The following is a 12,981-nucleotide window of genomic DNA, read 5'->3' as shown; positions in this document are numbered from 1 at the left end:
GGAATAGTGGAGGGAAGTAATATATAAATATATTTTCATCCTAAAAAAAATTTCAAATAAGAAAGATAAAGCAAAGTTCTCCCTTAGCCCTAACCCAATCCGGCTCCTCTCCTCAAAGTACCCATTATTATCAGTTTAGCGTGTGTCCTTTCAGACCCTTATTTTTGACGAATCATATTTAATGTAAACAAGTAATAAACTCAGGTTGTGCAGGTTTGCAAATAGAGATGTGTGTGTCCATGCAAAGAGAAAAGCCTTGCTGATTACACACCAAAATGTTAACAACGTTCAGCTCTAAATGGTGGGATTGCATATGATTTTTATTTCCTTCTGCGGGAATCACTGTATTTTCTACAGGAACGGAAGAGAAAAACAATGCTATTTTTAAATATAGTAAAACACAAGGAATTTATAACATTGGCTGCCTCCGAGGAGTGAGAAAGACTGTTCACTGTGTATTCTTTGATGCCTTTTGAATTTTGCACCTTGGGCATGGATTACCTATTCAAGAAGCGAATAACATTTTTAAAAATTTAATATAGCAATAAAGTAAAGTGGGAGGGCTGGTGGAGAAGACCTCGGAAGGATGGCAAGCCCTGATATTCTGGGAATCTGTAAAGTTCCTCAAGCTGTAATTATAGTTTCTGAGTGTGCTAAGGATTCACCCCAATAGTGCTAATCTCTTTCTGTCTCACCAGGCAAGGAATTAGGGCCTATAACCTGGAAGAAATGAGGTAGGGTCTAAAATAAACCAGGCTGCCAGCCAGAAATAACTTTGTAGTAATTTACAGCATAGCAACAGTGTGGTTCGGCTGAATCCGTTTTCATACTTTTTCAAAGTACTTTTCATCTCCCTTTGGTTCTCCAAGTTTTCCTTGAGGCTACCTGCTGCTGGCAGGTTCCTGGGCAGAAAAGAACAGGGCCGAAGACCTTGTCTAAAGGGCCATTGTTTGAAGTCTGCCCGGAAGACCCACGTTTCCCAGGGCTGCGTGTCGGGTCTCACCCCTCTCTCTCTCCTTCCCAGGGCCCACCCCATCTGTCGGCATCCAGCTCTCGTCACCCGCATATAGGCCGCTGGTTCCTAACCTGTAAAATGAGGGTAATCAGCCTCGTCCCATAGACTGGTTGTGAGATGCCGGTGATGGTTGACAGACCGTACGACAAGGGTGGTGCCCAGGCAGAGGGCCTCTAAAGCTAAAGCAGCTTCCAGCCATCTACCCTGGGGGCAGAATCTAGACAGCGGGTGTGGGGCTCTCTGGGGCCGGGAGTAACCACTATTTATCAACTGATGACAGATATTTTCAATCAGGCGTGTTGTGAGAGTTAAATGAGAAGCTGTGTATGTGTGTAAGGACACAGGTAGCCCACCCAGCCTAGAACGTGCTCCATAAAGGATTAATTCCCTCCCCTGGAAGGCCTCCTCCCTGATCCCCTGCAGCCCTGCCGGCCAGCCCTTGCTCCTCCGCGCTGCCCTGTGCCTCCACCACTCATCCATCTCCCCGTATTGTAACCGTATCCTTGTATCACACACACAGTCTCACCAGATCGAGTTCCTTGAGAGCAAGATTCGCATCCAAATCATTTTTCTATGTCACATAGTAGGTCCTCAGAAATATTTACCGAATGAGCAAACGAGTGCTCTTTATGGAGCCATGAACCCTTGTTAATTCTCACTAGGCTGCCTCTCACTCCTGGCCCGGAGGCTGCCCGAGACCTGAGCTCCCTGCCCGAACTCACTCCAAACCAGACCCAGAGGAGGTGGGGCAGAGAGATTCAGGGACAGCGTGGTGCGGTGAAAAGGGGCTGGGCTGTGGTACTGGCCGTCGGAGACTTAATCATTCTGGGCTCAGTTTCTTCATCTATACATGATTATTAGACAGGATCAGGGGTTGAAAACTCAAATGCCTACAGAGGAAAGTCACGTAGAGAGGGCAGCAGAGGGTGGAGGGTCCCGTAGTCAGGGAGCAGGCATGTCCCTAAGTGGCCCTGCCCTTCAGTGCCAGCTGGTCATTGCGAACAGATACAGACTGTGGGCCAAATGTGGCAAGATTTTCTGATTTCTCAAGAGAAGCTAGAAATCTAGATTTTTGTGTGAAGTCTGCTGAACAGGTCAACCCAAAGCCATAGGCCATCTACAGTATGGAGGCCACCAGTCTGTGATCCCAGCTCCAGCTAACCACTCATCTCTTCCAGCTCTTACATTCTGCCAGTTCAAGAAAGGGGCCTGAAGACTCTCCTTCTCGGAATAACCTTTTAAGGGCCAGACCCAAAGTCTAGGCCTCATTCTGGTAACTGACCCCCAAGCTGCAGCTTAGCGCAAGCGCCGTCCGGTGTCTGCCATTTTCTCCCCACCCGCCCCCCACCCGCCCCCCACCCGCCCCCCACCCGCCCCCCACCCGCAACGAGGGCAGAAATGGGGGATGAACAGGAGCCAATGGTCACCTGTCCTGGGGGCGGGGGCAGAGTGCAGCTCAGGACGTCCCGCCCCTCCATGCGCCTGCCCTGCCCAGAGACCTCGCACCAGCGGGGACCCCCCACCTTCACGCTGCCCTGCCCGGCACAGGGGCGCGCACCGGTGATACGGCTTCACATAATAAATTCCTGTCAGAGACGCTGTCAGGGCCCGGGAAATAAATAATGATATTTAACATTTTGTAATAACAACAATTAACCAGTAAATAATGTCCTTTAAACTGCAAACGCTGGAGTAAATTAATTCTTCTAATGAGCTGTCAGGCACGGAAGAAAAAAGTACCCGTTTTCTTTGGTGCCACGCGGCTGCCGTGTGAGCAGCCGGGGAAGCTCACCTCGGCCCGGGAGCTCATCACCGGGCAGCACGCGGCACGGGTTTCCGGGGCCTCGCCTGCTCCCACGGGGCCTGGCCGCCCCGCGCCCCAGGCCCGGCCGCCCCGCCCCCCGGTGCTGATCGCCAAGGAGCAGCGCCGAGAGCGTTTCAATCAGAGACGCCCCTCCCTTCCCTTGCCAGCCGTGGGCCCCGCTCGGCCTCGAGGCGGCTGGGGGCAGGAGCTGGGGACGCAGGAGGGGGAGAAGCCGGTGCGCGTCCCCAGTCCTTACTGCGTGACCTTGGAGAGCTTTCCTGCCCTCTCTGGGCGGGGATGTCGTAAATGGAAATGCGAAGCTAATCAAACGAGATGTGATTACTTCTGAGCTCCTGAGAAGCCCGTGACCATAAAAAACACCTAAGAGTGAGGCAGCTCTTTATGTACTGATTCGGAGTAATCTCCAAGATATATTGTCAGGTGACAAAAGCAAAGCAGAGAACAGTGTGCAGGGGATGCTACATCTTGTGTATTAAAAATAGGACTAAAGAAAGAGAATATGTGTCCCTATTTGCTTTATACTCTAGGCAGGAAACGCAGAACGTTGCCTCTGGGGAGGGAACCGGGAGCCTGTGGTGGAGGGAGATTCGTCACTGAACAGCCTTCCCTACTCTTATTTTTTGAACCATGTGCAGACATTACCTATTCAACAAAGAAAAGACAAAGCCAGGCACATCAGAGGTCATCTTGTCTCTTAGTAGCTTTCAGGATGTCGGAGCCACAGGGGGACAGCTGAACTGAGACCCCATCTTACTCCCCTCCAGAGAGAGCACCCAGTCTCTTGAATAACCTATCCTAGAGACAAGCTAATGAAGCAGGAAGTCCTTCCCAGTATCAATTCCGTTCCCTCCTGCTGTAGGTTGAGTTTCTGTATTTGGTGGGAGAAGGGCTGATAGACAATTCCATGCCGAACGGGGGGGGGGGGGGGGGGGCAGCCACTGAATGGAGACAAGAGAGTGTCGGCAATCCCAGCCCTCCGGAGCCATAGATCCCGGTTTTGAATCCTCGTCTGTCACTTGTTAGCTGTGTGGGTTGTATGTCACTCTCCATTGCTAGGCTTCAGAGTCCAGACATCCCTGCCTCCCTCAGGGGGAACAGGCATCCAGCTCCGACAAGAGTCGGCCCAGGCCCATTGCTCCCAGGACAGACAGAAGACCCCCTGCACCATCCAGGGCCATCTGGCCCCCGGATCTATGCCTCTTCAGCCACAGTGCCCAACCCCAGCCCCCAAAGGAGATGGATATGCAGCCTCCCTGTGTCCAGCTTTGCCTGCTAAGCACCTAAATTGTCATGCTCTACATCCAGAACAGGCTCAAGGGAGTTGGTGGCTGAGAGTATTGGCGCAAGAAAACCAGCTAGGCCCAGGGCTCGGTGGAAGCATGGGGGGGGGGGGGGGAGGTGCTGCTATGGGGCTGGGGGTGAGAAAAGGGGTGCAGCAGGAGGGCTCCCAGCCCCCTATTGCCATCTGACCAACTCCCCTTTTATCTGTTTGTATCCCTGCCTTTCTCATAAGGTGTCTCCTGATTAAAGAGTTCCTTAGCTAAAATTTAGTTGAAAAGCCCTGACCTTGGCCATTCAGAACTGGGTACCCAAGGCATGGGGTTCCAGAAAGAGCAGGGACAAGAGAGGAGGAAAGGGACCCAGCACATGATGTGTCCCGGCCCCGTGCCAGGTGCTCTCCTGGGACCGCACATGCAGAGTTTTACTGGAATCTTCACAACCTGTGGTTTGGGCAACAGCATCCCCGCTGTAGAGACAGGATAAGGGAAGTTCCAAGAGGTTAAGAGACTTGCCGGAGTATTCAGCTGGTAAATGATTGGCTGGAATTTGGACCCAGATCAGCTGACTCCAAAGTCACATCTCCCACCCCCTGCTGCCTGTCCCAGGCCCCCCTCCTCCCCACCTAGACATACTGACAGGGCTGGGGGGTGGGGGTGGGGAGGGAGAGGAGAGCAGTAAAAGACGGAGTGTGGGCTGGTGGCCAGCTCAGCCTCCTGACCCTCTACCTCCTCAACACACTCAACCCAGTGCCTGGACCATCACGGTGAAAGTTCAGGGAACAACTACTGAGTGAGAATTCCTGAGAGGCTCCCTTCCCTGGCAGACTAGAGGAAAAGCAATAGCTTCATTTAACCAGACAGAATCCAGGCAGAGGGAGAATGAGGGCATCTTTGACGTCATCTTTAGGACAGGGTGGTGGCTAAGGCTTAAGGACAGGAGTTTAATAGACCTGGGTTCAAATCCAGACTCCATCACTTACAAGCTGTGTGACTCGGGATAAGTTTCTGAACCTCTCTGGGCTCTGGTTTCCTCTTCCGCAAAATGAGGATAATTGCTCCCTATCTCTTTGGGCTATTGGGAGGGTTAAGAAGATGAGGTGTGTAAAGTACTTAGCATAGTGCCTGGGCATAAATTAAACACCCAATAAATGGCTGTATCTGTTCTGGTGAGGTTTTTTGCTGGTGAGGTTTTTGCTGCTAGACAAAGTCCATCTCCAAGATCAAGAAGGACAGTCGTCCCGGTGCCTGAGGTAGGCAGACTACCTCTGTAGCTCCTTGATTTGGGAGGCAGCCTAGAAAGGCCTCCGGGCTTGGTTTTTGCAGAGGGCAGCTGAAAACCTAGAGCTGAAGCCAGCAAAACAAGGATCCCAGCAGCGGGTCTGAGTCAGCTCCTCCTGGGTCTGGGGGTTCAAGAGCCTTCCTCAAGGTCACACGGCCTCCCAGTCACCCTGTCCTCCATGTGACTGCCCCCTTGGCCTGAGCCCTCCCGGGGCCCTGGGCACCTCTGTGCATGGAAGACCAGCCGGGAAAAAGGGGTGCTCCAGTGAGCAGAGGAAGCTGGATCTCAGCCACACGGAAACTAAAACCAGCTTTCCCAGCGCTGAGCTACTATGTCGCCTGAAATCAGATTGATTTCTTGGGCTTGTTGTGACGGCAGTGTTGCAATTGATTCGTCTGGATGATGGGGAGTTTATCTGTTTGGAGCTGTCTGTCATTGATCTGAATAAGCTTCTAAAATAGCCCAAATACCTGGTGAGGGCGACGCTGCCACGAACCCTGGCTCAATATTAATTATAATAATGAACAGGCACGAGGAGGTTTGGTTCATTGTCTGCCCTGTGGGGCTGGCCTCTGTGAGGTTTGGTGTTTAATATTCATTGTGAGTCAACTGGTACAAGGGGCTGGCGGACACTCTTAAACCGAGGGAAGTTTGCATGGGTGGTGAAGCTGTTCTCTGCTTCCGTGGGACAGAGAAGGAAATGCTGCTGCTGAAACCGGAAAGCTTAGTTAGACCTTAAGAAGGACTTCCTAATGACCGGAAGTGGATGGATAGAGCATCTCATCCACTTATCAGCCTGGACAAGTTATTTCTCTCTGAGTCTGTTTCCTCCTCCGTAAAGCGGAGATGATATTACTTCTCGGAGCTGCTGCTACTGCTGCTCCTGGGCAAAAAATCAGACAGAACAAGACTGGAGGCCTCTTCTGGGCTGTCTTCCGGTTCAGGGAGAAGCAGAGGGCTCCTACTTTGGGTAACAAAGCACCTGCCCTTCTCAGCCTTGGCACAGAGCGAGCATTCAATCAATGGTGCTATTATAATAATAATTATTGATTCAATGAATATTTATTGGGTGCCTACTACATGCCCAGCCCTAAGGAAAACTAGTGAATAAGCCATAATGCCCTGCCTTTGAGGAGATGAAATCTCGGTTACTATGGAAGCCGGGGCACCCCCCCCCCACCCTTACTAGAGGCTCTCAGGAATGAGGGAGAGCCCCGTCTCCGGGAGACCGCTTGGATGTGGCTCCTGGAGGCAGGCAGGTGGATGTGAGGACCTCCTAGGGTGGCTGCAGATCCCAGGCAGTGTTACCCAGCAGAAGACAACTCTACTAAAAATCAGTTAACGAGAGCCCCTCTAGAATAACGTTCTTCCAGGAAGAAGAGGATCCTGGCCCTCAAAGGGTCTAGCAGAAACATGATCAGACTTGGGGTTCAGGTCTGCAAAAAGCAAGGAAAAACCAGCCGACTCCCACTGCCCCTAAAAACACCAGCTGAAACTGCAGCAAGAAACATGGAGGTTTAATCGCCATCAGGACTTCCGGGCTGAGGTTTGGACAGCAGTGAAGGAGATCCTGGGTGGAGAGACACCAGGATCTGTCTGGGAGCCGGGTGTGCCGCCTTCTTTGCGACCCTCCTTCCTCTGTTCCGACAGAGCTCTCCTTTCTCCTCCAGCTTGGAGGCTGGTGGAGACCCCCATGGCCAGCCTTCAGAAAAACATCAGAAGAAACTTAATAGCGAAACGCTTCGGCAGATCGAATTGATTTTTTTCCTATTGGTTCCCTAATATAGGCAACACTGTTCCTGCCGCTTTTCTGGGCTGGAGATTATGTCATAAATAAAGAGATTTGCTCCCTATTTCCATGTGCTTATCTTTAATAAGTTAAGAACTCAACAAGCTTTAGGAGGACTTGAAATAAGCAAGGGATCCGGTGGTGGCTTCGGTGGTGGCAGTGGCAATGGCACAATGGCAGCCGCCGCTTTGTTTCAGCAGAGGAGGAGGCAGATGGCTCAGGCGGGTAGGGGGCATTTTGCATTTTGCATTCTTTGGGCTGCACTGGGTCCAGGCTCAGCTGGTAGTAGAGAGGGGCAGGAGGGAGAGCTGGGGGAGGAAATTTGTGGTGGCAGATGTGGCAAAATGGGTGGACAGAGCTCATGAGGCTAGGGGTAACGTAGGAGCTAAGAGTGCAGGCTCTAGGGGCCGGCCTGTGGCCTAGTGGTTACGTTTAGTGAGCTCTGCTTCAGTGGCCCAGGCTTGGTTCCCAGGCACAGACCTACACCACTCATTGGTGGCCATGCTGTGGCAGCAACTCGCATACAAAATAGAGGAAGATTGACATAGATGTTAGCTCAGGGCGAATCTCCCTCAAGCAAATAATAATAATATTAAAAATAAGTGCAGGTTCTAGAGCCAGGTAGCCTGGGTTCAAATTCCAGCCCCATCATCACTTACTGGCTATATGACCTTGGGTAAGTTATTTAGCTTCTCTGCTTCCTCATTTTTAAAATGGATAATATTTACCTTGTAAGTTGTTGCAAAGATCAGCAACATACAAAGTGCTTAGAACAGAGCCTCACATGGGGTATGCACAGGACATATGTTAGCCAGTGTATGGTTATTAAGACATCCAACTCCGTTCACTTTAACCGCTGCTGAGCCTCTGCCGTGTGTCAGGCCTTGGTCTGGGCTTCACAAAGGAGTGAGTCTTGGCCAGGCCCTGACTTCAGGGAGCACCAGCCCAGCTGGGGCCCCGGTCCCTGACCAGCATGAGCTGAGCAGCGCTGCTGGGTATCTACACTGGGGGAATCTGAAAGGGATTGGAGACCCCTTCCTGGGGAGGCTGCCATCCTCTGCCCCTGTCTTGAGGCTCACCCACTCTCCGGTTCTGGACATCCCACAGATTAACTGGCATTTCTTTAAAGCTGACAGTGAATGGAAGCTGCGGCACGTGCAGACAGCCCTCTCAAGACTGAGAACAATCGCCACTGTCCACTGTGCACTTCACCTGTGCCAGGCCATGCTCTCGACGTGCTTTGTTTAGTCCTCAGCAACCCTGTGAGGACAAGGCTGGCACTATCTCTCATTTTACACTTAAGGAAACTGAGGCACAAAGAGGTTCGGTAATTTGTTCAAAGGCTTATAGCTGGCAAGGACCAGGATTTGAACCCTGGTCTGCTGCCTCACCCCGTGCTAAACACTGTCCTCTATTCTCCACGTTGCACTTGAGGTCACAAGCATTAAAGAAGCACGTAAAATGCAAAACCCTAGCTGAGGGCCACGGGGCCAAAAACATCAATATAACGAGCATTTATTGAGCACCTACTGTGAGCCAAGTCCTCCTACAGATTATCTCACCGGATACTTTTCTGAAAGGCAAGCAGCACCATTTACAGGTAAAGAAATGGAGGCCCAGAGAGACTCAGAAACTTGCCCAAGGCAAGGATAAGGCTGGGATGACTTGAACCCAGACCAGACTCTGAAGCCTGGGCACTGTTCAGGATAGGCCCTCAGCCTCTTGATGAGCAGTATCCCTTTCCAGCAGGCCTTGCTCTTGCAAACCACTAACAAGCCTCGGAGGGAACCAACAGGCTGCCCAGGCTGAACCGAGAACACCCGGCATGTGCCCGCCCACCTCCACCCTTCTCCACTCGCGGCGACTCCCCACTCTCTTACAGAAGACGTAGGGCAGGCCCAAGAGCCTTAAGCCAATCCGTTGCTTGTCCTATAAGTCAGGATAGGGCTCCTTAGCTCCTTCACACCCTCACTCCTTCCCTGATGGGGAAATCAAGGCTCAAACATGGGCCAGGCCTTGGCCAGCACCTCCGAGCCAGTGGGACTGAGACCAGAACAATGCTCCTAACCTCTGCTTCCCGGTGGAATTTGGGGCCAAGTCAGTGATCCCAGGATGCTGCTCAGCACATCCCATCAATCTCTGCAGCCTGTCTCAGTCAGATTACATGAAGTTCTCCCTCATGGGCAATTTCGGAGGGGCTCAGTGTCAGTATAGAAGTTTTCCAATGGGGGACAAGACCAAGAAGCTGTTTTGACCCCTCTCTGTAGATGGGCTGGAAGTGGAGTCCTCCTCCTCCCAAGGTCTGGGGTGGCCTTGCCCTTTCCCAGCAGGAGACGATTTCCATCTCGCGCTTCCATTTTGCATTCTCCTTCTCCTCCAGGCCACTGTCTGGCCCTGCGAATTCTGTTGCTTTAAGGATCAGTGACCTCACAATCGGTTGCCATAGAAACCATTGTGATGTCACAAGCAGAGGACAAGTAGTTCAAGGAGGAGTGGAGGGTGGGAATGCATGGCTACAATTGAGAGACATTCGAGATTTCTGTCCTATTTTCATGCCCAGAAAAGGAAGTATCTCGAGCTGAATTCTGCTATGTGCGGGAGACCTGACCAAGTTTCCCTGTGCTCTCCTGGGACTGAGATGCCTCTGAGACCCAAAAGAAGGGTCAATGAAAAAGAACATCAGGGGCTGGCCCCGTGGCCGAGTGGTTAAGTTTGCGCGCTCCGCTGCAGGCGGCCCAGTGTTTCGTTAGTTCGAATCCTGGGCGCGGACATGGCACTGCTCATCAGACCACTCTGAGGCAGCGTCCCACATGCCACAACTAGAAGAACCCACAACGAAGAATACACAACTATGTACCGGGGGGCTTTGGGGATAAAAAGGAAAAAATAAAATCTTTAAAAAAAAAAATAAAATAAAAAGAACATCAGAACACTCCCCATTTGGAGGCTGCAAGAAATGGACTAGTTTTGTAGCGGAAAAGAATGAGATGAGATGCCAGGAGGAACTGTGGGGCTGGAAGTTCCGCCTGGAGGGGATGATGTTGCCTTGCCTTAGGAAGCGTGAACCATGGAGACACTTAGCTTCTCGGGCTTTCATTGCTGTGTGAGCCCCTGGTAGAGACAGACATGCCACATTCCAGGGTGTTGAGACTCCATCTCCCCTCCCTGCTCTGGGAGTTCCTCAGGGGCTCTGCCTGAAGGATCTGCCGCTGAGGTCCTGAATGTTCCCTCATTCAGTAAACAAATGAGTGAGAGGGTGATAAATGAACTGGGCAGGTGTTGGGGCAGAGGATGAGAGAAGGCGTGGGGATGAATGGATAGGGGTGGGCAGGTTGGGATAGAGATCGTGGACAGGCCCCTAAGCTTTGGAGCTCTGGAGCTGCCTGCCTGCCTCTCTAGCTACATCTCACCCGCACTTCTTGTTTTCTGTGATCCAGCCACACTAATCATCTCTTAGTCCTGCCTGCCACCGGACTTTCTACTTTGCACACGGAATGCACTTCTGTTCCTTCCCAATCAAATAACTCATATTCATCATCCTACCTCCTCACGGAAGCCTTCCCTGACTAGGCCAAATCCCCAGGTCAAAGGCTCCATGGCCCTGTGAACCTCTCTAGAGTGCCTGCTATACTGTACTTTTGCACTTAGGTAGTTTTTCGTAAGGTCACCCATTCTAGACCGAGAGCTTTGAGTGGGCAGAGCCAGTGTCTGTTTTTACTCACCTTTGTATCTCCACCACTTAGCACGGTGGATACTTAATAAATATTTGTCTAATGAATAAATTGTTAAGTAACCAGCCCTGCCCTGCCTGTTCTAAGCAGCCTGGACTGCACTAGGGGAGAGCATCTAGGCACAGGCCTCCTGGAGGTGAACACAGGGCAGAGGCCAGAGGCCAGAGAACCTGAGATCCCTCCCACACCAGCTCCTGCAAAGACCCACCGGCATCTAGGCCTTTCTGCTCTGCCTTGGAAGTATATCTTGGTTTCACCACTAACGTCTACAAATCACTTAGCCTCCCAGAGTCTCAGTTTCCTCATCTGTGCAATGGGGACAATAACAGTACCTACCTCATAGGATTCTTGTGAGGCTGTATTTAAATCCACCAGCTCAATGCCCAGTAATAGTAAATAATAATTGGTGCTATCCTTCTTATTTTTAGAGGTCAGGAACTGCCCACTGGATTCAGGGACTAACTTCTAAAAATATGGGGAATATACTAAGTTTTTGTTAATCTGCTTTAAATGCATGTGGCAATACTTTTAAAGAGGAAATACTTAAAGCCCTTCTGTAAAATATGAATCAGCTATGAGTCCATGCTTTACGTAATTCCAAAGCTTCATGCCTGAGTTTGCTCAAAGGGGAAAACTCAATTATCCTCTCACATTATTCAAAGCAACCCCATAATCTTGCCTTGGGCATAAAAAAGGCACCCAGCCATGGCTTGACCCAGGGTGAGTGCTGGTCAGGGACAGGGCTATGAGGTCAATCTAGCTGGGGTATTTGCTCGTGCCTCCCCCATCCTGCCCTTGTCCCTGGAGGTGGGTGGAGCTGGTCCTGCAATTCCACAGGGTGAAGGGGCTCTCTCTGACAAAAGGAGACCAGTCAGTGGCACCTTCTCCTTGCTCATCCTATGCATAAATACTCTCAGATCTATTGACCAAATACTATCAGCTCCACACAAGGAAGAGCTAAGATGCCTTTGAGGGGCATCCCAGCCAGCCTAGGAAGCTTTGCTCCTCCTACCCCTACCCCCAGCTCACTCTAGCCCCCTGAGGCCCACCTGCCAGGGGCAGCCTGCAGGATGCACCCAGGGGCTCCTCCCCCTTTCCCAGGAGCCCACCCCACCTAGTGACCCACTCCCTCACCACATGGCCATCATCCTGGTACCAGGTCCCCAGCCCCAAGCTGCACCACTGTAAACTCAATGCCTCTGGACAGATGTATTTTATGTAAGTTCAAGCACTAGAAATATTGAGTTCAGAGAATTTTATTTCTAGGGCCCTCTATATTTCTCTGGGATTATCACCTGTCTTGGTTCCCTCCTTCTGCAGGTTATTATCTTTGGACCCTTTCCAAGCCAAGTCGCCTTGATTGCTTGGGGAGAAGGCTGCCAGTTTCCTCCCATGGCTTCTCTGGGTCTGATGAGAGCGACCTTGGGGAACCTTTCTTCTTCCTTCTGTATAGTCCTGCAGGTGGCCACACTGCCCAGCAGCCTTGGCTTTTAGGAGCTGGCTTCACAAGAGACTCTCCAAGTGCCAGGGAACATGGAGAAAGTGGTGGGAGTGGAGGCTTCATGCCCCCCAAGTTAGGGAGGGCTATGCTTATGGTGAGCCTCAAGGAACAGAGGGGAGGGAGAAGGCCAGCTGTTCTCTTTTCTACACCAAGCCAACCTAGCCTGACACCAAATTAATAGCACTCAAATGAGATGCAAAGCATTATGCAAATCTAGAGAACAAGGCCACTCTCATCGCGGCCTTTGGGCTGTTAGAAGGCCAGCACCTTGCGCCCTTCCCCAGAGGACCCCACGGGCTCCCTTCAACTTCAACCCTCATCCCTTCTGCACCAGCTGGTGTGAAAAATCCAAAGAGATTGGCATGACCCTCTCAAGGTCCTCTGATCCAAGGACCCACTCTGGCCTCACCTCCCAGGTACTCAGGTCCTCTTCCATTCTGAAATGACGCAGAGCAGCCACAGAAGGTGGCATAATCTCCCCCTGGATGCCAGTATTCCAGTTCCCCACTCATTAGCAGTGTATGCAAAGTAGATGCAGGGGGTTTTTGCATCTATCTAACT

General features: G+C 51.4%; 1 protein-coding gene and 1 long non-coding RNA gene across 2 annotated transcripts in view; both read right to left on the bottom strand.

Moving 5' to 3' along the window:
* The window catches only part of PIPOX (pipecolic acid and sarcosine oxidase), a 46,682-nt gene that overhangs the window by 28,642 nt on the left and 5,059 nt on the right, over positions 1–12,981 (bottom strand). The window lies entirely within an intron of this gene.
* On the bottom strand, positions 6,896–9,523 carry LOC139073945 (uncharacterized). The gene is made up of 2 exons (XR_011523153.1): positions 9,257–9,523; positions 6,896–7,101 (listed from the first exon to the last, which is right to left on the bottom strand). It is a non-coding gene; the product is annotated as an uncharacterized lncRNA (long non-coding RNA).

The sequence above is a fragment of the Equus przewalskii genome, chromosome 10 (genome assembly GCF_037783145.1).
Source record: "Equus przewalskii isolate Varuska chromosome 10, EquPr2, whole genome shotgun sequence".
Lineage (NCBI taxonomy): Eukaryota > Metazoa > Chordata > Mammalia > Perissodactyla > Equidae > Equus > Equus przewalskii.
The sequence above is the reverse complement of the archived record's forward strand: the minus strand, read 5'-3'. Positions and strand labels throughout refer to the sequence as shown.